General features: G+C 39.4%; 1 pseudogene; it reads right to left on the bottom strand.

Annotated features, from left to right (window-relative positions):
- Positions 1–11,995: 11,995 nt before the first annotated feature.
- Positions 11,996–12,860, bottom strand: LOC139816938 (putative nuclease HARBI1; annotated as a pseudogene).
- Between the last annotated feature and the right edge of the window lie 14,163 nt (positions 12,861–27,023).

The following is a 27,023-nucleotide window of genomic DNA, read 5'->3' as shown; positions in this document are numbered from 1 at the left end:
TCATTATTAGACAAAATTCTATAAACCAAAAGAGAAACATGTACTGCACAAAACATATTATCTAAAGAATAAGTTTATAACAATCAGTTTTTTAGTAATTAGATCATCCCTTAAAAGCAAAGCAAAATCAAGGTTTAATTTCAAAATAAATATTAAAAACTAACATTTTTACAAAATTTCTAAAATCAGTATTCTTCATCAAATTGAAAATAATTGAAAAATTATTACATGCAAAATTAAAAAAATGATGAGGTTAAGTTATTTCTGCTTTTTTTAGAGAGAATATTGTTTATTTCATAATCTTTGATTATTCCCTGACCAAATTGACAGACCAATACAGCTTTTCTGCAGAAGATCATGCAAATTGAATAAATCTGCGTTACGACACTTTCTTTTATACACAGATGCTTTACAACCAGCATCTTGTTTTTCAATATCTTTTGTTTTTTCTGTCTCAACATCTTGATCCAAGATATTTTCTTTTTTATTTTCTGATGTAATGTGTGATTCACTGCTAGGCTCATTTTGGCTCACGATGTTTGTTTGAATTTTATTTATATCGAAATGTTCGATGAGCTCTATTTCATTATGACTACTTCCAGATGCTTCATTGATTGAGAATGTGTTAGTGTCATTTGCTTGAAGTATTTCAAAGGTAAGGTTTGTATTATCTATAATGTTACTTTTAAATTCTAAATTGTTAATAAAATATAAAAGTGCTAATATCTTATCTTAATCTGTTTATATATATCTCCCAAGACAACAAAAACTACTAAAAAATGTCTTAAAGATAAGACCTGCAATAGACATTTAAAGCAATAAGATATCTCTGACATCTTTTACAAGTTTATGCTGTCTAAGTTATATGTGTGTGTGTGTATAATTATTTTACTTCCAATTTAATTCCAATTGTTTAAAAAAAATTGTTTATTATTCGTATATAATTTGATATTTTGACGCTTTTGTCTATAGAGGCCACAAGCTGCTGGAAGTCAGTCTCTGTTAGAAGTTTGAATGCGTCACTATCGTTATTATTTTCTCGAGGAAATAAAAGTTGTGAGGCACGTATTACACATTACATTGATCTATCTTCAAAGAAACAGCCACAATGTACTATTTGTTATATATATATATATTATTGGCATCTATTTCACACAAATTGCCGTCAGAAGTGAGAAAACGCATGCCAAGAATTCTTTTGTTATACGTTCAAATAAAAAGACATACCCACAAAATGTCATTTTGTATCTTTTATTTAAACGAATAAAACACAAGAATTTTTGGCACGCGTTTTCTCGATTTTGACGTTGTCAAACAAAGATAATTATAACGAAGGACCAGGAGTCTTAAGCTGTTATACGACAGCACAATTATGACGCATGATTTTATACGTTTATACATGCACGCTGCCAGGCACATTGTAAGCCCACTAAATTCATTACAGTAATCTTCTAATACGCGGTATAGTGATCTATACAATAAGTTGAGTTTCTTACAGCGTAGCGATCAACATGCATATCAAAATGCATGAATCGTGCATTCGTATAACGCTGTAAGTTGTAGAAATATCTCTCTAGTAAGATACATTAGAAAAGCTTTTACAATAACCGTGAGAGTATAATGCAGTAAGACGGTGAGTAGTAAAAATTAACCAACTACAATTATTATTATTCCTGAACTGTAAAAATTTCATTAATCGATAGCTTACTACTTACGTCTTACATCGAGTGTTACTGCTATTGTAGAATACGCCTTATTTGCCACGTTTTCTCACAATCCGTTACATACCACACTTCGATGCGCAGCTGCGGCAGCACGATAGACTTCAACCTATGATTTTCAAGTGAACGATTTTGTTTAGGCAACAAACATAATTATTTAAGATACGATGAGATGGGCAAGTTTGTTACTGTAACAATCCAATTTTATTGTAAGAAATAAATCGATTCAAACATAAAATTTGGTTCGTGTAATATTTCACTTGCTTTCCGTAATATGGTTTTTTAAGTGAATATACAAAAATTACATATTCAGTCAACAAAATGGTTTAACCAAAGAATTTTAGTAGGTAAGGTATGGTCGTTCTAAATCAAAGCGTGGGAGCTGAGGGGGGTAAGGGGGCGGGGGGTATACTGCGGGCGGGGGGGGGTACCGCGGGGGAGGGGGAGGGGGACCGCATTTTCGGACGCCGCCGTGGAGGGGAAGGGGAGGACCGTTTTTTTCGGGCGTCGCGGGGGAAGGGAAGGGAAGGTCCGCTTTTTCGGGCGTCGTGGGGAGAGGGGGAGGAGGACGGACCGCGTTTTCCGGCGTCGCGGGGGAGAAGGAGGGGGGCACCGCATTTTCCGGCGTCGCGGGGGAGGGGGGAACCGCGTTTTTTGGGCGTCGCGGGGGAGGCGCGTTTTTCCGGCGCCGCGGGGGAGGGGTCTGCGGGGTGAGAAGATCCGCGTTCGCGTTTTCCGGCGCCGCGGGGCGAGGGGACCCGCGTTTTCGCCGCGCCGCGGAGTCCGCGTGCAACAACCGCGTTGGTCCGCGTGACGTCACACGGCACGCTCGCGTTATCTCCCCCTCGTAGATATTTCCCCCGTCCCCCGGTCGCGCGCGTTTTCTCGTTCGCGCGCGGTCCCTCTCGCTCCCATTCGCGTTCTCGCTCGTGGCCCCGCTCGCGGTCTTTTTTTTTCGCGCGTTCTCGCTCGCGATCGCGTATCTTTTCTTCGCCAACGATATTTAATCGTTTAGATCTTCGCGATATTTAATTTTTAATATTACATTTAAGTAAACGATAAACGAAGACAGCTTAATGACAGGGAATGGGATAAACGGTAAATGACGAGGAAAAATAATTAAAACCTTTTTAATCATATTATATGCATTTATTTATCATGTAGCGCATTATACACAATAGTATCTAAAGCGTAGGCTAATAATTCGCAATCAATAATTGAATTTTCATGATAAACTTCACACAAGATTTTAACTGCATTACATTTATCGGTGATACAATTTTGGCGTAAAATTGTTACAAATTAATAATAATAAGAGAAATAGGATCGTAACGATATACGAACAATTAGAATCAAAAGCCATGCGATCCGAGCTTAGGTCTTTGACAGCCTTATATTAGTTACTGTATACATATATGTCTATATATATACATATAATTTTTCCAACATACTGCTCGCCGATTACTTTCGGACTTAAAACACAGTAATTGTTAGAATTAAAAACCCTTCCCTCCCCGGAATTAAATCGACTCGATTTAATTATCTAATAACTGTAAAGAAAATTTATTGCGAAAAATATTACCTCAGCCAGGGTTTGAACCTGGAATCTCCCTTATTCCGTGTAGGGCGTCGTACCAATTCGACCACCGAGGCATGTGGTAATATTTATCGCAATAGCCGGTTAATAATAGTTTGAAACGTCTTTCTCAGGCGACGTGTTTGAATAATCGGCGCGCAGTAAAAAATTATATGTATATATATAGACATATATGTATACAGTAACTAATATAAGGCTGTCAAAGACCTAAGCTCGGATCGCATGGCTTTTGATTCTAATTGTTCGTATATTGTTACAAATTGTTTAAATTTTTCACTTACGCCATGAACATTTTGACATAGTTGAAAACACACATTTTCGACGCAATGTTTTAGTTCGAACAGGAAGAGTACGGTTGACGGTTTTATGTACAGGCTGGTGTTGCACGATGTCAATTTTACAATATCTGCATCACTTATTTTAACGAGTTCCAGATCTCGAAACGCTAGCGATGATGGCTTTGATGACTGCATGAATCGCTGAATATCTGCACGTATTTTGACAAATGTCACCCACGTTGCATGAGGCAGAATTATCCGATTGCCTCGGTTATCGCCAATAAGTATATCCACAGAGGACATAGGTCCAGCGTTGATTCCAACATCCAAAAATTTACATGCTGTCGATGTCATGGCAAATCTCCTTCCCAAAATACGTGGCGTGTAGCGGGGTTTATCAAAACTGAAAAAATACAATTATGTTTATAAAAGTTTTTTTGCACAAGTATATACGAAAATTAGCGGTACTTACTCATTGTGCTGTTTCTCGTACGTTTCATCCTGAATCGGAACGTAGTAGTTCGCACCGTGAATGTACATCGTATCTGGGGGCTGTTTGCGACGGTGACCACCACCACTACAATCCACATATATGTTAAATGTGATATATTTGTCAAGAATATACGTGTCTCGAGATGATTTCATCGAACACGTGCAAAACTGCAAATTTTGCAATTTCGCATAAGTCAATGGAGCGTTATTGTTTACAAGAACATGTCGCGACGTGTCTTGCGATGATTTTATCGAACACGTGCAAAACTGCAAATTTTGCAATTTTGCATAAGTCAATGGAGCGTTATTGTTTTCAAGAACATGTCGCGACGTGTCACGCGATGATTTTATCAAACACGTGCAAAACTGCAAATTTTGCAATTTCGCATAAGTCAATGGAGCGTTATTGTTTTCAAGAACATGTCGCGACGTGTCACGCGATGATTTTATCAAACACGTGCAAAACTGCAAATTTTGCAATTTCGCATAAATCAATGGCGCGATATCGTTTTCAAGAACATACGTGTCTCGCGATGATTTCATCGAACACGTGCAAAACTGCAAATAGCGCCGATGTACGGCTGCTGCATTGATACAGATCAAATCACCAAAAGTCAATGGCGCGATATCGTTTTCAAGAACATGTCTCGCAATGATTTCATCGCACACGTGCAAAACTGCAAATTTTGCAAATAGCGCCGATGTACGGCTGCTGAGGTGAAATTAGATATGATAAGCAAACGATGCATCGTTAGTAGAATATAAAATGAATAATCTGGGTGATACGCTCAATAGTCGAGAATTGGAAGTCGTGAGTGCAACAAATGGCGTTAGCAAGAGGATTGTGCAATAACATGGAGCAAGAGTTGTTGGAGCAATCAACCCTTTTAAATTCGAGGGAAGACTTTGCCACGTGGGAGCAACGATGTGACGAATTTATCGAATCGTTGGAAGAACAAAGCCGAATTAAACGGCCACGATTATCGATTGGTCTTAAACAGTCGTTGGTCGCTTGTATTGCAAAACTCAAAAATTTGAAAGATTTGGTACGTCAACGTTTCGTGCATGTGGGTGCAGGATACAATGCAAGTGAGACAGGACTCAGATGGCGCGAGATAGATCCGGCTTTTAAAAGCCGTATACTGACCGGTGTGGTAATAAATTCTAAACAAATCGACTGTTTAAAATGTAAATAGAAATGGAGGAGAGATCATATAGAGATATTGTGTTCGTAATAAATTAGTCAGATCGAGACATGTTAGATGGCGATACGAGCGTCGTCTTGTGTGTTCCCGCGCGATCTGCGCTGGACGCATCGTAATTTGAATAAAGTATTGTATTGCGCGTGCGCTAGAAGGAAGCGTGCGATCCTACGACGAACGGTCGAGCATTCGTTTCCGGGCGTTGGTCGATGTAACAACGTGCTCGTGCTTGAGACGTACCGGTGTTAGAATATTCGAGAAGCGAGAATCGTTGCATTGACAAATACCGATTATCGTATAAACGACGTGATTTCTGATATCTGCTACCTGTATAGCAGTTCTGTTCAACGATAAACAGACCTTACGAAGCATACGCAACTAGATTATACCGGCTCAGAGACAGACCACGCCTTTATAACTGCGTGCAAAGAAGGAAGGACGATCCGCCATTACCGTATCGTCGTATCTCACAAAGGAACAACCGCTGTTAAACGACTTGAGATAATGATGGTCTATCAGAAAGAGGACAATAGATTCTTTGTTTAAGAATCTATCAAACAAACAGAGATTTCTTCAATCTAAAGGTAACGATTAGAATTCTGAAAACCATAGATCCTTATCGGTTATCGAGAGTCACTCGTATTCTCGAGTGTTACGACGGATTAATATTCCCGTCTCTTCATAGTGATCTTGGTTACAGATTTCGTGTCGATGCCTATTGTCTGCCGACAAACATGACTTAACATGTAAAGATAAAATCTATTCGAATCTGAGCTCAGTAAATTCTTAGAGTGATTAGTTTAAGGTTGCAACCGATACATATATGATAATCTTCTTACTTTAACATGTAATGAATTAAAAGCCACGAGAAATTGTAGTCATTTTGACTGGACATACTTTAACTTTGTATAAATTTACTCGCTTTATTATATTCATTATTTTCGTCATAATTATTTAGCTTTATATGTATATTATTACATTCATGCGCATGTTCGCGTATATTATATTATCTTCGTGGAGAAAGATGCAAGGTTGAAACGGTTATTGGTAAATTAACTATAGATTGATACGTCTTTCATTACAAAAAAAACAAAAGAAAGATATATAGAGATATATATATATATATATAAAAGTTGATGTATAATATTATGGATAATATTTTGCATATTATCGACTATATTCAGATTTAGTTGAATACTTCCGAAGATATTAGCATTATAAGTAGACTGAAATTACATCACATAGTTTAACACGACGTATCAATCTATCCATTCCATATTCTTTATTACTATGTATTTATGCTTCTTTATTTTGAGTGATTATTTACTTTATTTTGTGTATTATCTGTTTCATACGAACGGTCTAATTACAGGAACATAATACGAACATAATACGTATATTATAGTCTTACTATACTAATATTATAGCTATATTATAGTCTTACAAATACTAATTGAAGTTACATCCAGTTCGGAGAAAGATGAAAAGAATATTACTTGTAAAGAGAAATCAACCTTTGAAAGTTATTATATGATCTGACTATTGTGAAGCGTATTTGATTGAGCAAACTAACACAAGACCATTCGTTTGAGACGTATTATATCTTTTATGACTTGCTATTGGTGTTATATGTATAAATTCAAACCACTTAAATAAAATTCACTTTAGAAGACTTAATTGTATGTTACAATATATGATCTCTCCCTCGAAGAATGAATTGTATGTGTCGTTTCATCTATTCCTAAAATCTCAAGCCTAGGCTCCTGCGCGAGCTTGTACGAAACATCGACCCTCGTCAATTTCTCAAAGATGCGAGAGAAATTGTACTCGATCGTGTGTGGAACGTCATGCAACGGCACGACAATGTAAAAATAAACACAATGTTTAATGGTGAATTTGTTGCGGGTGACAAACGCGCGAATAAAAGTATCGCAACGAGAAACAGTGAACTCTTTTGTGAGTCCGATCTGTGTGAGTGGTACAAGCGACACGTCATCGAGCCTACCTTAGCAAAGCTGGAGGAATTCCAGGAACGTGATAGCGGATGGGCGTTGTCGCGTATACTCAATTTAATGGTAAATGTGAACAAATATAATCCATTGCATGCGGGGTGTTTTGTGGAAATACCGCAAAAAATTAAAAAGAAGAAGGCGGTGATAAACGTGCGATCATTGAGCAATGCATGTTTCGCATAGTCGCATGTTTCGCAGAGCAGTGGTGGCTGCTCTGTATCCAGTCGAGAGACATGCAAAACGGAAATCATCGTATACTCATTACACGTCGGTGCTAAATCTTACGGACATTGTGTTTTCAATGACGTTGAATTAAATTAAAAATTGTGAAAATCACAACATCTCCATCAACGTGTACAGCATCGAGAAAAGAAACAAGGAACTTGCTATCCTGCCAATACGTGTTACTGATCGAAAGATGGGCAGACATGTAAATCTGCTGTACATGCATGACGACAACGTGGGACATTTTGCATGGATTAAGAACCTATCCCGCCTCGTGAGCTCGCAAGTGAGCACTCACCATGGTCGGAAATACTTTTGCGATCGGTGAGTATACATCCTAATAAATAATAAAAATAATTTTACGTAAAAGATACATAAAAAATTTTATTATTTACAGATGTTTGCACTATTTCTACACGAGCGAGAAATTAGAAGCCCACACCGTCGACTGTCGGGAGATGAACGACTGCGCGATCAAATTACCGAGCGATAACGACAAGTGGTTGGCCTTTAAAAATCACAACAGGAAGGAACGAGTTCCGTTTATTGTATACGCCGACTTGGAATGTATCCTGGAGAAGATGGAAGCGGATCCGGAAACGTCCAGGTACACATATCAACATCATTGCGTGTTTAGCATAGGGTACTACGTGCATTGCTCGTATGACGAGTCGTTATCCGCGTATCGGTTTCGTCGCGATAAGGATTGCGTCGCGTGGTTCGCCGAGGAGCTAAGACGTTTAGCTCACGATGTAAAGACCATCTTGTCTACTAATATACCCATGGCAGATTTCACGCGAGACGAGTGGGAAAATTTTAACAGCGCAACGCACTGTCACGTGTGCGAAGAACCGTTCGAGCCAGACGACGTGCGAGTACGCGACCATTGTCACCTGACCGGCCGATACAGAGGTCCCGCGCATTCTAATTGTAATGTGAACTACAAAGATTCGCATTGCATTCCCATAGTTTTTCATAATTTATCGGACTACGACGCGCATTTTATTATAACAGAAATAGCAACAGCGTACGAAGGACATGTAGACTTACTCCCAATCATAAAAGAAAAATATATTTCGTTTATAAAAAACGTTAAAATCACCGAAGAGATAAAGATAAGAAAACTCAAATTGCGTCAAATTGCGATTTATCGATTCGTACAAGTTTCTCACCGCTAGTCTCGACAAATTGGCATCTTATCTCAGCAAGGATAAACTGCGAATATTGCAACGCGAATTTTGTAAATTATCTGCAGAAAATTTTGATTTACTGACACGAAAAGGCATATTTCCATATGAGTACATTGACTGCGTCGAAAAGTTGGAGAACTTGTGTTTACCACCGCGCGACTCGTTTTACAGTCCATTGACAGGTGACACCGTATCCGAGAGCGATTACGCGCACGCCGTCAACGTCTAGCAGCGGTTCTCCATTCGAACGCTCGGTGATAACAGCGATTTATATCTCAAAACCGATGTCTTGCTGTTGGCCGATATCTTTGAAAATTTTCGCGATAGTTGCGTCGCGAGTTATGGACTCGATCCGGCGTATTATTATACTCTACTGGGTTTTACGTGGGATGCTATGTTGAAGCATACGCGTATCAATTTCGAATTGCTGACCGACATTGACATGGTCATGTCAATGTCATGATAAACATATCGAACGCGGTATACGCGGCGGTTTGAGTCAATGGGTGCATCCAGAAGCACGATCGCTCACTGAGCGCTCATTGAGCGCTCAGTAAATACCCTAGATCCATCTACTGGATACAAACGCTTCCTGAGCTGCTCACGGTGAGCGCTCGCCACTTTCGTGAGCGTGGTTTTCTGTCGCTACTCCGCTCACTTTACACGCTCTCTCCAATCTTCGCGCCCAATTTAATATCCCTAAAGGTTAGTAACTAATATAATTCTTGTGCTATTGTTAATTTTATCTTTTAGTTGGAAAGTTAAGTTATTCTTTTTTGAAAATAATCAAAAAATTAATATATTAAGTAGTTAAACATTTTATTTACATGTACACATTTTTTTAATATAGTCTAACCTACAAAGTGTGTGCGTGGTGCATGCTTGTGTGCGTGGTGCATGCTTGCGTGTGTGTGCGTGTGCGTGCGACGTGTGTATGTGTACGTGTTCGTGCGTGCGTGCGTGCGTGCGTACGTGCGTCGTGTGTGTGCGCGCGCGCAAGCGTGTGCGTGAGTGTGTGTGTGTGTGTGTGTGTGTGTGTGTGTGTGAGATCTGTTCTCTCTCTTTTTATCATTATATTTTTAATTTTTATATCGCACTTTTTTCTGGTAATTATATTTTTTTAACAATTTTACAGGTGGCAGGTAGTAAAGATTGAAATTGCGCAGATCTTTAAAGACGTAGATGTCTATAGAGTTTAAAAACAGGTAGATAGAGCTTATTTTATTTATATAATACATAGAGCCAAAACAAATTTATAGAAATAATATTATTTTTAATATTTAATGGATTTATATTCGCACACGCATGTTCATATGTAACACAGGAAATATATATAAATTATATTATTTATATATTTAAATATATATATATATATATATATATATATATTATATTATATATATATATTATATTATATATATTTAATAAGAAATATATAAATAATTATTTCGTTTATTGATTAAGTGTATAGTAGATATCTTTAATAGTTGATCTACTGAGGAGATGTAATATATGTGATATTAAAGGGTAATATTAAAGAGTTATATATATTTTAGACTTTACAGCTATATTTAAAAACAATATTACAGATTAAAAATAGTGTTAATATAATATAACCATAGAATTTTCTTATTTTTAGGAAAAAAACCATGTCATTCATAGAAAAGCAGTATATAATTGATGGTGTTATATACAACATCATGGAATCAAATGATGTCCACAGAAGAATAACAAATAGTAAGTTTAAGAATTAATGTTCGATATCGTGGGGTCGCAATAGGGATCAGGACGGTGGCGGTGAGTCAGCGAGACAAGAGTTGGTAACAAATAACAATATATTCTGTCTAAATTATGTACATTGTGTTTGCGTTGTCTTAGGCGGCGCCTTGTAGGCGCCTAATCAAAAGATGCAAGTGCTAATGCACGGTTAAAAGTTCATATGGCGGATGGCCTTCTTTGCAAGGGGCTCAGAGGGGACCGAGTTATTATTCAGGTCGATTTTAGAGCCCGGGGTGCGCGGTGGCTTGTCCGTCGGTTGATCCGGTGGGTCCACAGGCGATGAAGGAGCCCGAAATGCTCGGCTGAGCACCGTTTGACACGCAGTGGTTCGCGTCTCCTTGACGCGAATCAGGTGGAGAGCCGGTGGCCGAGAAATACGGCAATCCCGTTTCGGGAGCGTCAGTCCGGCTGGCCTGGTGCGGCGCACCTCTGGGAGCTCCAGTGGAATGAGCTTCCACGGACGTATCGCCTGTCCCTTGTCCAATGCCCGTCTCGTTGGCTGCCGCTCCTGCGGCTCTGGCTGGTTGGCCAGACGAGATTGCACACGGGCCGGTGGCTCTTGGGGCCGCTCCTGCGGCTCCGGTTCAGCGGGCTCCGCCTCCTTCGTGTGCCGCTCCTGCGGTGCCGGCTGGTGGGAGAGGCGCTTCTTCCGTCTCTGGCTCCGCGTCCTGGTTCGGCACCTCTTCCTTCGGGTCGCTGTTGGAGTGGGGCCACTCCGTGCCTCCACTTCTACTGTGCCGGGCCCGGAGGGGGCGTCCGACTTGGAGGGGGCCACGGTCTCCACGGTGGCTCCCTGAGAGTGCAATGAGCGGAGGAGAAGTCTCTCGACGCTCGATAATTTCTGCGCGGAGGAGATGAAGTCTCACTCGACGCGACAAAAGAATTATAATTTCGAGTCTCTCAACGCTTCCTCAAGGCTAGATCGCCGAGTATAGCGGTAGGATTCGATGCTGGTCTTTGCGCGGCTTCGCCTTAAATTGCTACTTGAACGTACTTTAAACGCGAGTAATTGTACGTGAGCCGGCGACGCGCCGCGGCGAGCCGCGCAATCTGATAAGCGCGTGTTGGCCGGGCGCGCATTCGTCAGGCGCGCGCGGCCCATGTTCGACTTCTCGAACAATTAATATTATTTTAATGTTAATATTTTTTAATATTAATTATTAATTAAACATTTACGTATTTAATACATTATAAGTATTTAAAATTACTTAATAAAAATATTTAATTATCTATTAATTATTTAATTAAATCGATTAATTTCGCTACATACAAAAATTAAAATTATAATTAATTAATTTATATCCGAAAAAGTAAAAATATATACATAATTATTGATTAAGGTAAATAAAAAGGTAAATCTTATTATACAGATGCTGCTTTTGCATCAGCGTATGTACGTGATAACTCATCGCAGCTAGAATTCCAGGTAATACAAGCTGCAGAAAACTCATCGCAGCTAGAATTCCAGGTAATACAGGCTGCAGAAAATGCAACAGAAAATGCAACAGAAAATGCAACAGAAAATGCAACAGAAAATACAAGTGGTAAAACAGGTATATACTACAATAATAAATTATTATAATGAATTAAATAGAAATTGTTTACACGTTTGTTTTATCTACTATAACGCTTGTACAATAGCATTTCTTTTATCATGACCGCTGTTGCTATCTCTATTATCTATTTCAGCGTTCTCGTCGTTTTCTTCTTCTTGTATTTCATCATCATCGAAAACGTAATCATCATCATAATCATCTTCTTTCATTATAATAAAATTATGCAAGATACATGCAGATGCAATTGCATAATTAATCAAGGACAAATTATACATTTCTAAATACTTTAGTTTTCTGAATTTTCCTTTTAATAAACCGAATGCTCTTTCGATATAGATCGAATGGAATTAAGCTTTTGATTATATCGCATTTGTTCTACTGTTAAATGACCATTATCTTTATATGGCACTAATAAAAATCTACTTAACGGGTAAGCACTGTCTCCAATTAAGTGAGTATTAGGTGAAATCAAATTGTGGTGCATAATATTTTGGAAAAGAGAACTGTTTCTAAAAACGCGTGCATGGACTCGCCCTGGCACGCCTATGTATACGTCTATAAATCTTTTTTTATTATCACACACGCCTTGTAAGATAACACTATGGAATCCTTTTCTATTATAATAATCTACTGCATTATTATGTGGCTGCATTATAGGAATGTGGCAACCATCAATGGCACCAATCACTCCCGATATTCCACGAGAACGAGTTTCAAAATCCTGTAAAGATAAAAACTTATTAATTAATCTAACATTCAATATATTTTCTGTTTTAGATGATACATTTGTATGGACGCAGAAAACCATTCGACTGCTCTTACACGAGTATGAAGAAAGAAAAGATAAATTTAGAACTCCGACTGTCAAAAAGAAATTACTATGGGCCGAAATAAAAACTGAATTTATGAAACATAATTATACAATAACTGCTGAGGCATTGGATAGAAAATTCAGAAATTTGAAAAAAACTTATCTAAAAATACACGATAATAATAAAAAGACAAGCACTGGAAGAGGTACTGTCACATGGGAGTATTATGACGCGTTTTGTAAAATATTTGGTAGTGACAGAGCTGTCTGTATGGATAATACATTAAGTAGTATGATAGTAATGACGGAAAATGATAAAACTATAAATCCAGAAGTATTAGATTTACCATCTCTTGATTTAACCACTGAACTTGATAGCTATCCGGAAACTTCTGACACATCAAGAGATATAGATGATCAAATTACATCAAATAATGAAACTGAGAATAGTACAGCTAGTGGAACTACAAAAAAAATTATAAAACGAAATTATGTATATCGAAAAAATGTATTAGAAATTGAAAAAGAAAGACTGCAAGAATAAAAAAATTTACACAAATCATTAGACAATTTGGTGCAAGTACATAAAGAACGCAATAAGATATTAGCAGAAATAGCACAATGTTTAAAGAAAGAGTCGCAATAAAACTTGTGAATTACATTTTTTTGTGAGAAATATCAAGAAGTGATAAATATAATACTTATGGATTTTTTTAAAATAATATAATATCACTTACATATGCAATATTCTCTATATTTGCTGCATTTGGCCATTTGACGTATGTACCTATCAATAAAGCCAATGTTCTTATTATATTCTGCAAACAATAGTGTGCTGAACTAGCAGATATGCCGAATCTATCTCCAACTGCCAAATGTGACTCTGATTTTGCCAATATCCACACAGTTAACGCCACTTGCTTTTCTAGCGGAATTATATAGTATTCCCTTCTATCCATATATCGTCCAATAACATTTACAAGTTCCTACATATAAGTTATTAATTAATAAGTTATGTAAATATAGTTTATAACTTGGTTATAAACAATAGGACCGCGCACAAAATCGTAGGATTTTGGACCTCACTGAAAATTTCTGAAACTTTGATATGTTACAGGTTATGACCTCCTGATCAAAAGTCCTCATGGGTGCAAGACTAAAAAATGGATAGATTTTGAGATATAGAGGTTAGAAGGTCATCAACTGCCTCTACGAGCGCCACTCGGCGCGCGTATTTTTATGACTGTATTCGTGTGTGTTTATACATGTGTGTGTGTGTGTGTTTGTTAATATGTGGGGCATACTTTGCGTTTGCGTTACCGTCGGCATCAGCGTGATCCGATGTGCACCGCGGGGAGGTTGCCGAATCGGGTTTAGCACATCATTTGGCCCTGAAAAGGGCCGATTAGATTCCAGATTTTTTGTTGTTTTACGTACCTTACATTTACGTAAAGTCGTAAAAAAGATTACCTTATGGCTTGGCTTATATATTATATTAGTTGCCCCACACAGCACACGATATCCATTGGACGTCTATGGACGTCCAATGGACATCGTGTGCTGTGTAGGGCTCTAGACAACTTCTATGTTTTCATTTGCTGGTAAGTTCTGTTTCCAGCATCCAGTACATGATGTAAGATAGTTGTTGGGGGATACTTGACATTCTGTTCGTGTCGAGCATAACCTAAGTACCATAGTGCGCTAGCGACATGCGCACACGATCCAAGTGTTCTTGCACCACACTTACAAGTGCAATAGTATCCCGTTATCGGTGGATCATCATTGTCGTTATCATTATTGTAAGATATCCATAACTGATACCTAGTCCGATTTTGGTGTCTTGAATGTATTCTTAGTCTTAGCAAGTTTGGCTCTAATCTGTTTTGGTCATACTCAAATACCTCATTAGCTTCTCTCTGACGTTTGTCCTGTATATATCCTGGCGCCAGATTCACTTGATATACACCAAAACAAAGATCACGCAGATATTGCAAATCAAAATGTGGAAAATCTTGAACTTGATTTTCATCAAGAAGAACCCACTGTCCACGCCTATTAAACAAGTTGTCTACTTCAACTCTTGCTTTCAGGACATTAACTTCCTGCGCTCTTTGTAACATCGCTCTTGCTGAATCTTCATTTGCTCCTTCCATTATGATAGGTTCATGAAATCTATTTATTAATCCACCAGCTATACCATAAAAATCTTTAAGATTTAAAACATGAGCATATGGAACTACCTTATCAAAGAATTTGAATATGGATTTCAGATGGCCATTACGAGATTCGACTATCCATCTTGACTTCGTAAGTAACCGAGAACGGTTTGCATCCTCAGTTGAAAGTTGGCGTTCGTTGCGCTGTAAAAATGCTGGCATTTCATAGCAAATTCCGATTTCTTCCAGAAAATCAGTGGCATCCCTGTACCCCCGATCGACAAGAACAATATCACCTTCTTCAAACCATGCTCTCATTCCCTCTACGTCATCGTTAAACTCTTTGAGAAGCATAGCTGCATCATTATTTCGTGCATCGGAAAAATACGGACCTTGTATGGCTAAGATGTAACCATCTGGTGCTACTAATAAAGCTGGTTTTAAAAGATGATGCCCTTTGTGCATACAAAACGTTTGACGGAGAACGCGAAAGTTGGAACTTTTTTCTACTTTGGTGTAGGTACCATCAATCACTACTATTGCCCTGCGAGTTTCTGGCTGTGGATTGTAAAGGCGATTTGAAAAGTCAGTAACATGTCTTTGAATGTAAGTATTTCTGTCAATAGCACCGAATCCGATATTTTCAGGTACAAATCTTAAAGCGAGAGACTGCCGAACAGTGCTTATAGCAAGACTAACTGATTGTCGAGTAGGATACTGAAAGATTATTTTAAGTAATACATCTGTAACGCCCTGCCGTAGTTTACATAAAAAAGTTATGAGGTGTTTTTTTTGTACATATCTAGAACCACCTTGTACTGGGATGGGATCGCAATATTCATAAAGCTCATTGAATTGAGCTTTCGTTAATGAAGTCAAATCCTTGAATTCATCATCTGAAAAATCAGTCTCATTATTGTATTTCGCATTTATATGTTTATTTGCGCAAGCCCTGAGTCCTTGCAGAAAATGTAATAGCTCTTCACCTCTGAGAATATAGGGTCTATTGAATGACTGTAACCCATCAATGAAAGCACTTAAAACTTGATCATTCTCATCTAAATGGTGGATGCATGTTCTCGTGAATTCAGGGACAAAAATATTAACTTTAACGAAAATATTTACTCGAGCCTGTAATGATAACCTATGAAGATTATTTCGAGCATTGCAGATAAAACAAGAATGCCCCGAGGCACCTCTTACTACGTTTAAACGTATGCAATTAGGATCCTGCTCCAAAATTCTTATTTCATTTGCTATGGCAATGTTGCACTGGTTACAAATGCGAGTACCATCATTACATTCTTGGGGTGGATTATTGGCCTCCTGACGCATAAAAGTGGCTATTTCACATTTATGAGCATTATTTTCACCATTTATTCTGTTCATCTGAGCCGGTGGTGCTTGCCTATTACATACATAACAACTTAGTCTGTTTCTAAAAGCCATTGACTGCTGTTCTCTTCAATGATACAATAAAATGAGACTGATATTTCAAAAACGCTGGACGATTCAGATGTATATCCTATTCTAATATGAGACAATCGACCACTAATAACCAAACCAATTATGACCAAAGGTTACCTCAGTTGACCACTAATACCAAATATGACCAACGATTACCTTAGTTGACCAGTAATACCAAGTATGACCAACGATTACCTCAGTTGACCACTAATACCAAATATGACCAACGATTACCTCAGTTGACCACTAATACCAAATATGACCAACGATTACCTTAGTTGACCAGTAATATGTAACAATGACGAACATGCATCTTACTTAACCACAATAACTAAAAATGATTAACGTTGATCGTTGTTGATCAAGTGATTCCCAGATTGGCTGGCGCCGGCTGCGGTGTTCAAATCGTTCCGTTGTAAAAATGCTTGAGATGAAATGTTATCACTTGCACAGATGCATTGTTACATATTAATGATGATCCACCGATAACGGGATACTATTGCACTTGTAAGTGTGGTGCAAGAACACTTGGATCGTGTGCGCATGTCGCTAGCGCACTATGGTACTTAGGTTATGCTCGACACGAACAGAATGTCAAGTATCCCCCAACAACTATCTTACATCATGTACTGGATGCTGGAAACAGAACTTACCAGCAGATGAAAACATAGAAGTTGTCTAGAGCCCTACACAGCACACGATGTCCATTGGACGTCCATAGACGTCCAATGGATATCGTGTGCTGTGTGGGGCAACTAATATAATATATAAGCCAAGCCATAAGGTAATCTTTTTTACGACTTTACGTAAATGTAAGGTACGTAAAACAACAAAAAATCTGGAATCTAATCGGCCCTTTTCAGGGCCAAATGATGTGCTAAACCCGATTCGGCAACCTCCCCGCGGTGCACATCGGATCACGCTGATGCCGACGGTAACGCAAACGCAAAGTATGCCCCACATATTAACAAACACACACACACACATGTATAAACACACACGAATACAGTCATAAAAATACGCGCGCCGAGTGGCGCTCGTAGAGGCAGTTGATGACCTTCTAACCTCTATATCTCAAAATCTATCCATTTTTTAGTCTTGCACCCATGAGGACTTTTGATCAGGAGGTCATAACCTGTAACATATCAAAGTTTCAGAAATTTTCAGTGAGGTCCAAAATCCTACGATTTTGTACGGGGTCCTTTGCTATATTTACCTCCATTGTCGTGCGTCTCATTCGAAAATGTGCGCGGAAATCGCATAGAGAATATTGTGGAATTGTTATTTCAAAATAATTTTCATTACGAATATGCCAAGTTGTGTGATTTAATAAGATATTAACCTCAAATAAATTGCTTTCACAATGTAAAATGATTTGCACAATATCGTCTTCTTCACTTGCATTTTCTAAAAACATCATAGCAATATGTCTTTGCATTATTAAAAATTATAATATAATTTTTAGAACACAATTAATGCAAATAAACACCTATATAAACATCTAATTTATACGTCTCATAAATGCGTATAGTAAGCATTTATTGTGAGCGTACATTCAGTACATCAAAAAACGCTCACTGAGCGGCTACTTGTGAGCGCTCAATGAGCGCTCAGTGAGCGATCGTGCTTCTGGATGCACCCAATGTTCAAACAAATATTTGCTGGCCAACAAGTACATGCAGTCGTACGATCCATCGAAACCGTCGTTGTACCTGATGTATTTCAACGTAAACAACCTGTACGGCTGGGCAATGAGTCAACCATTGCCATACGCAGATTTTCAATAGGTCGACGACGTAACCGATTTTAATGTTATGGATGTCGCATTGGATTCCTCGATAGGCTACATTCTCGAAGTCGACTTGGAGTATCCGCAACATCTTCACGACGCGCACACTGACCTACCGTTCTGTCCGACGCGCGATAAACCACCCGGCAAGCGGCAGGACAAGCTCTTCGCAACATTATACGATAAGAAACGTTATGTAATACATTATCGCAACCTGCAGCAGTGTATTCGTCACGGTCTCCGTATATCAAAGATTTACCGCATATGGAAATTCGCGCAATTTCCATGGCTTCGCGATTATATAGACTTCAATACGAAATTTAGAACATTGGCCAAGAATGATTTCGAGAAAAATTTATACAAATTGATGAACAATGCAGTGTTTGGCAAAACCATGGAAAATGTGCGCAATCACGTTGACGTGCGACTCGTGACTCATTGGGAGGGTAGATACGGCGCGTAGGCAATGATCGCGAAACTAAATTTTCATAGCCGAAGCGTCTTTTCGGAGAATTTAATAGCAATAGAAATGCGAAAACTCGAGGTAAAGTTCGACAAACCAATCTACGTGATGTTGTAATCTAAAATTACAACGGGTAATTATTAAATTATTTATAATAAAATTATAGAATAGTCTTTCGAAAGACTTCGAGGAAATTGTCTTTCGAAAGACTCCTCAATTTACGCTGACGCGGACGCGGAAGTTCATCAAGCTTCCGCGTCAATCGAACTATTGCGATATGCATAAGAATGTGCGACAACGCATTTCGACAATCGCGGAACCGCGGAGTACAGCGAGATTGCGAATGCGCTCGGTCACTGACCGACCTCATTCGGGGGACCGTCGAACCCGGCAGAAAAGCGCCGACAGGGCATAACTCAAAGCAAAATAAGGGACCGTCGAAGAAGCCGCGACGGAGAGTAATACACCGGAGACTCTGCCCGTGACCGTTCCCGTAAGTCGTGTCGCGAAGGTTTACATTATAACAAAGCGCGTGCGAGTTATAGTAATTGTGAAAGGCAAATACAAGTGTAAGTTAGTGAGTGTAAAAGGGGCGCTGAAATAAAGCTCCAATATAAAGTAAAACGAAGTGAAGTTCATTTAACGACGCCTACACCCCCGTTCCACCTGCGAACCCGACCGCTTCCTAGTCTGCCCGCCTGTGCCTACCGAGTCCCAACTCGTAAGGTCAAGAGATCCCGAAAATAATAAACGTTTTGCCGTAAGCCGTCACCAACCGGCGACGCGGCATAACATAATTTGGTGGCAGCGGTGGGATTGACCAAAGCACCAGGACAACTAGGAAGGACAACAGCAAGCCTGCCTAAGGTACGCAAATAAAGTCTAACAGTTAACGCTGAGTACGACTAACAAGGAAGGAAATAAGTACGGTGGAACATCTGTGGATTGACCAAGAATCAGATCGACCGGCGGAAATAACCAAGGTACAGAGCGACCAAGGTATCCACAACGGTACTGAGCCAAAAGGGATCGATCAAGGCATCCTCAAGGACACCAAAGGGCAAAAAGAAAATAAAAGGCCAACACCCAAGGCCAAGTGCAAAGCAGCGGACGACGCCAAGAAGCGGACAACGCCAAAGCAGCGGGCGACGCCAAGCAACGGGCAACGCCAACGCAGCGGACGACGCCAAGCAGCGGACAACGCAGAAGCAGCGAACAACGAGAAGCAGCAACTGCGTTCGACAACCAGCATCTTACTTCACGCCAGGGCCAGCCGCAAACAACGGAGCCTGCGAGCGACCATGCGAGCCGTACTTCTAATGTAAGTCGAGAAAATTTAAAATTGTACTACGCGTGAATGTCGGGAGAAAATAGTCCTCCCCGAACGCCGATAGCCAATGCGTCGTGGCTAATCAACGAATTTTCACCACGGGTAAATAGTCCGCGCGCGACAACACAAGCGACTTTAGATAACGTTCGTGTAGCATTAGAAACGCGACACTCGGACAGCGAAACCGAGTTACCGGAAAACGTTGTTACTGGGCGCGAGTTTCCGTTTGGTGAGATTGACGAGAGTTTATTCTCAACCGACCCCATTGACCGGACGGACGAAAAACCGCGTAAAAGCAGACCATACGTTAGCCGAACCCCTAGCAGAGTATCCTTGCGACGAGAATTTTCATTAACCTCTTACGAGAGCGATATATTCGACCCTAGCGAATACTATCGGGAAAACGGCGAAGAGACGCGAACGGAAAAACCCCTATTAGAAGAACGCACTCACACAAACCAGCCACAAGCGCAAGTTAAGGAAATTGAAATGGCACAGTCACAATCTGACGCACAGTACGCACCGCTATCTACGGAAACGCACGACGTAAGAGAAATTCTAAAAAAAAGGTAAAGAAAGGCGCCAAGTACACGCATAGTAGTGTATATGTTGTTACCTCGAAAAAAAACAGTGGTAGTATTATACCTTCAAAAAATCTAAGTAACAAGTGGTAGACGAAATCTTTGTATCTTGAAAAATCTCGAAAAAACCTAAACAGTAGTAATCTTCATCTCGAAAAAAAAACAAAGTAATAGTATTATACCTCGAAAAAACCTAAGTAACAAGTGGTGGACGTAATCTTTGTATCTCCAAAAATCTCGAAAAAACCTAAGCAGTATTATTTTTATTTCCAAAAAATTATTACTCAAGTGATACACATCACAAAATTACGTTACCTTATCAAAAAATGAGTCGCGCTTCAAGTGATCTATTATTACAATTACAAAAAAGAAATGATATCTCTTTTTAAATTACAGCGCCAATTACAGAGAACATATATTTTTCGAGATACAAAAATTACGTCTACCACTTGTTACTTAGGTTTTTTCGAGGTATAATATTACTACTGGTTTTCTTCGATTAGAATAAAAAATTGAATCATGAAGAATTACACAGAGGTAACAGTACAAAATACAAATATTTTATTAAAATATTTAAACCCAACAAGGGAATACAAGGTATTTAAATACAAAGTTTATATATGTATTTTAAAAGATTTAATCGCATTGCAAAGAATTACAGAGGTAACAGTACAAAAAATAAAAAATTTTATTAAAATACATAAATTTTTCTTGTCAAAAAACTTGGCGCTGCTAGACCTCAAAATTAGGTCAGCCTGGTGTGTAGCAGCGCCAAGTTTTTTGACAAGAAAAATTTATGTATTTTAATAAAATATTTTTATTTTTTGTACTGTTACCTCTGTAATTCTTTGCAATGCGATTAAATCTTTTAAAATACATATATAAACTTTGTATTTAAATACCTTGTATTCCCTTGTTAGGTTTAAATATTTTAATAAAATATTTGTATTTTGTACTGTTACCTCTGTGTAATTCTTCATGATTCAATTTTTTATTCTAATCGAAGAAAACCAGTAGTAATATTATACCTCGAAAAAACCTAAGTAACAAGTGGTAGACGTAATTTTTGTATCTCGAAAAATATATGTTCTCTGTAATTGGCGCTGTAATTTAAAAAGAGATATTATTTCTTTTTTGTAATTGTAATAATAGATCACTTGAAGCGCGACTCATTTTTTGATAAGGTAACGTAATTTTGTGATGTGTATCACTTGAGTAATAATTTTTTGGAAATAAAAATAATACTGCTTAGGTTTTTTCGAGATTTTTGGAGATACAAAGATTACGTCCACCACTTGTTACTTAGGTTTTTTTGAGGTATAATACTATTACTTTGTTTTTTTTTCGAGATGAAGATATACTACTGTTTAGGTTTTTTCGAGATTTTTCAAGATACAAAGATTTCGTCTACCACTTGTTACTTAGATTTTTTTAAGGTATAATACTACCACTGTTTTTTTTCGAGGTAACAACATATACACTACTATGCGTGTACTTGGCGCCTTTCTTTACCTTTTTTTTTAAAAAATAATTTTGTACAGATATCATGCCTTTTTGTAGTATTACGCATTGTATAAACAGTATGTACAGGGTGTTATTTCGAGGTATAATACTACCACTTTGTTTTTTTCGAGGTAACAACATAATACATATATACTACTATGCGTGTACTTGGCACATTTTTTTACCTTTTTTTACCTTTTTTTTTAAAAAGGTCATATAAGACGTCGGCGTTAGAAGTAGATAGAATAAGAAGTATCTTAATAAAAAATTTTCACATTTGGACTTTGCATCGAAATATCTCCGCTCGTAGGGCACGGAGCGGAATATTATAAGAGAAACCCCCCCCTAATTGGACCCCAAGCTATCGATCAAGCCTACTTAGAACTTGATCCGTTCACTCGTTATTGAGATCTCAACATCTCGGGTACTCGCAACCCATCGCGTCGCGTAAAAGAGTCACGGTCGGTCTCGCTCCGCGTGTACTTGGCGCGAGACTACCGTGTCTCTTGATTCTGCCGCTAGGGAATTTTTAAGTCGATTCTTATGAATCAAGCTTGAATTTGATGTCTAGGTGTCCCAGGTTGCCGATGACGAGGTCCACATAGTGCGCTTCATAGTTTTCGGTATCCAGGTGTATTAATACCTTGAATTTGATGTCCACGTGTTCCAGGTTGCCGATGACGGGTTCCAGATAGTGCGCTCTATAGTTTTCGGTGTCCAGGTGTAATAATACGTTGAATTCGATGTCTAGGTGTCCCACGTTGCCGATGACGAGGTCCACATAGTGCGCTCCGTAGTTTTCGGTGTCTACGTGTATTAATACCTCGAATTCGATATCTACGTGTCCTACATTCAGATTTAAAGTTATTAATACACCTAAACACCAAAAACTACGAAGCACACTATGTGGATTTTGTCATCGGCAACCTGGGACACGTAGACATCGAATTCGAGGTATTATTACATCTAGACACCGAAAACTACGGAACGCGCTATCTGGACCTTGTCATCAGCAACCTGAGACACCTAGACATCAATTTCAAGATATTAATACACGTAGACACTGACAACTACGGAGCGCACTATGTGGATTTCATCACCGGCAACCTGGGACACCTAGACATTGCATTCAACGTATTATTACACCTGGACACCGAAAACTACGAAGCGCACTATGTGGACCTCGTCATCGCCAACCTGGGACACCTAGACATCGAATTCAACGTACGATTACACCTAGACACCGAAAACTATGAAGCGCACTATCTGGATCCCGTCATCAGCAACCTGGGACACGTGGACATCAAATTCAAGGTATTAATACACGTAGACACCAAAAACTACGGAGCGCACTATGTGGACCTCGTCATCGGCAACCTGGGACACCTAGACATTGAATTCAACGTACGATTACACCTGGACACCGAAAACTATGAAGCGCACTATCTGGATCCCGTCATCGGCAACCTGGGACACGTAGACATCGAATTCAAGGTATTAATACACGTAGACACCGAAAACTACGAAGCGCACTATGTGGACCTCGTCATCGGCAACCTGGGGCACCTAGACGTCGAATTCAACGTACGATTACACCTAAACACCGAAAACTATGAAGCGCACTATCTGGACCTCGTCATCGGCAACCTGGAACACGTAGACATCGAATTCAACGTATTATTACACCTGGACACCGAAAACTATGAAGCGCACTATCTGGATCTTGTCATCGGCAACCTGGGACATGTGGACATCGAATTCAAGGTATTAATACACGTAGACACCGAAAACTACGAAGCGCACTATGTGGACCTCGTCATCGGCAACCTGGGACACGTAGACATCGAATTCAACGTATTATTACACCTGGACACCGAAAACTATGAAGCGCACTATCTGGACCTCGTCATCGGCAACCTGGGATACCTAGACATCGAATTCAAGCTTGATTCATAAGAATCGACTTAAAAATTCCCTAGCGGCACTTTCTGCCAAGCGTAGAGAACCTTCTTTTCCGGCAGCGGTGGTAATACGATGTAAGGATACGAAATCTCTCCAGATAAACATGAAGCAATTGACTCAATATATATTATATAAGTATATACTTAATTTACCTAAATAGAAATCTTCCTCCTGACCGATAAGTCTATCGACCTAATTTCGAAATACGCGCGCGATATCGAAACTGGCGATACCTGCGCCGCCAGCGTCGAAAAAGTGAAAGTAACGTTTCTGATTATGACGTCATCATATAACGTCGGCGTTAGAAGTAGAAGAAGAAGAAGAAGAAGTATCTTAATAAAAAATTTTCACATTTGGACTTTGCGTCGCAATATCTCCGCTCGTAGGGCACGGAGCGGAATATTATAAGAGAAACCCCCCCCCTAATTGGACCCCAAGCTATCGATCAAGCCTACTTAGAACTTGATCCGTTCACTCGTTATCGAGATCTCAACATCTCGGGTACTCGCAACCCGTCGCGTCGCGTAAAAGAGTCACGGTCGGTCTCGCTCCGCGTGTACTTGGCGCGAGACACTACCGTGTCTCTTGAAATGCAGAAAATGCAAGAGGAATCGCGTATAGAAATGCGTGACGAAACGCGCGAATTACGAGAACGGTTAATAACACTAGAAAATAGTGCACGAAACGGCGACCAAGTAGGAGCCGGAAACGGAAGATATTCGAGCGAAAATTACGGACGGACGGAACACGATATAAGAAATCGGCGTAGTTCCATACCGAATGCTATAACGTTAAAAGAAGCACGAAGCATGATCCCTGAGTTCGATGGGACGTCGCGACAAAAATTACAAGAATTTATAAACGCGTGCACATATGCGGTACATAATATACAGCCTACAGACAAAGAATCATTAGTACAGGCGATTTTATATACAAAATTAAAAGGAAAGGCAATGCAAGATTTTGAAACGCGAGATATACAAATATTCGCTCAATTAAAGCAACAATTAGAAGATTGCTATCAAGTCAAGCAGAGCACTACCCATTTGCAGATTGAGTTTAATACGCTCAAGCAAAAGCCAAACAAAAGCGCACATGCTTTTGGGCAACGAGTCGATCTACTAGCCATGAAGCTATATGACGCTATGATAGAAGGAGAAGATCACTCCAGTATGTTTAAACGCGCGATCCAGCAAACGATACAAAAACAAGCCTTAATTAATTTTCAAATAGGATTGCGCGACGAATTAAAAATACTTGTACGTTCGCAGCGATATGCGACGTTACAAGAAGCCATAACGGGAGCGAGCGCGGAAGAAAAGCTCATAGGGCCGACCGCGACAAAAACGGGCGCCTCGCCATACAAAAATAAGCCAGGATATACGAGACAGCCCCAAAATCAGAGCGTACAATGTTTTAAATGCGGAAAAACTGGTCATTATGGACGGGAATGCCGAAGCCAAGGAAACGCATTACCTAAACCTAGCAAACTTGCACAAGTAAATGCACTGCAGAAATATTGCAATTATTGCAAAAAATCGGGGCACAACCGAGATGAGTGTTGGACATTAAAAGGGCGAAACTACACCCCCAACACCAATAAATATAGAGAAAACGAAAAAAGACAACAATTGAAAGTGCCGAACCGAAGGAAAAACGCTGACTCTGCAAGCAGCGAAGACGAGCAAGAGGAGGCGAGAAGAAAACAACCACGACCTGCCTCAGAATATCGGGTTACACATATCAAAAGTGTGCCATACGGCCGTACGAAGCCAGAACTGTTATTAACAAGATTACCCATACGAGAGGTAAAACCCGGAGCATCGAATATGCTATATGACTCTGGTTCAACAATTTCATTAATAAAGCTAAACGCGTTAAAAGATGACGCCCCAGTCTATAAAGATCGCATAGCTCTCACCGGAATCACGGGACACAAAATACACACAATCGGAAAAGTGTATGCGACCATTGAAACAAATAAATTAAAAATTAAACACGCATTTTATGTGGTAGGAGAAGACATGGCCATAGAATACGATGGAATCCTAGGAATAGATTTCCTACGGACACACGCCGCATCTTGCGATTACGAGCAAATGCAATTAAAAATAAAGGAAGAAACTTTCAAATTGCACCCGTATGGAAAGGTCACACTAAAGCCTCGCAGCGAGATTATAATAGAGGCAATTACGGATAAAAATGAAGAAGGTATCGTACAAGCAAGAGAGATGAAACCAGGAGTTTATATTGGAAACTGCCTAGTGAAACCGGAGAATCATATTTGCATTGTAAGCGTAATAAATACTACAGACAAAGAAATCGAAATACCGATTCCACAAGTTACGCTGGAAGAACTAGAAACAGATACTCATACAAAAATACATGCAACTTTGACGGGAAAGGAAACTAAACCTGCTGTATCTCGAAACGAACGCATCTGACTAGCATTACGTACGCAGCACTTAAACGCCGAGGAAAAACAATCACTCCAACATATATGCGAAGAATACGGCGATTTATTTCATTTAGAAGGAGAGCCATTATCGTGTACTGCAGCAGTAAAACACGAAATAAATACACGCGCTGACGCTGCGCCTGTGAATGTAAGACCATACCGACTTCCAAACAAGCATAAGGCGGAAGTAAATCGGCAAGTACAAGAAATGTTAGAAAACAAAATAATTCAAAGCAGTACTAGCCAATGGAATGCACCGTTGTTAGTGGTACCTAAAAAAGCTGACGCAGCCGGAAATCCAAGGCTCCGAGTAGTTGTAGACTTTCGGAAACTAAACGATCTAACGATAGGCGACTCATTCCCACTGCCGAATATCACTGATATACTTGATCAGTTGGGGAACGCCAAGTATTTTACTACGCTAGATCTGGCATCTGGGTATCACTAGAGA

This window comes from Temnothorax longispinosus, chromosome 7 (genome assembly GCF_030848805.1).
Source record: "Temnothorax longispinosus isolate EJ_2023e chromosome 7, Tlon_JGU_v1, whole genome shotgun sequence".
In the NCBI taxonomy this organism is placed as follows: domain Eukaryota; kingdom Metazoa; phylum Arthropoda; class Insecta; order Hymenoptera; family Formicidae; genus Temnothorax; species Temnothorax longispinosus.
This window is presented reverse-complemented; position numbering and strand designations above follow the sequence as displayed.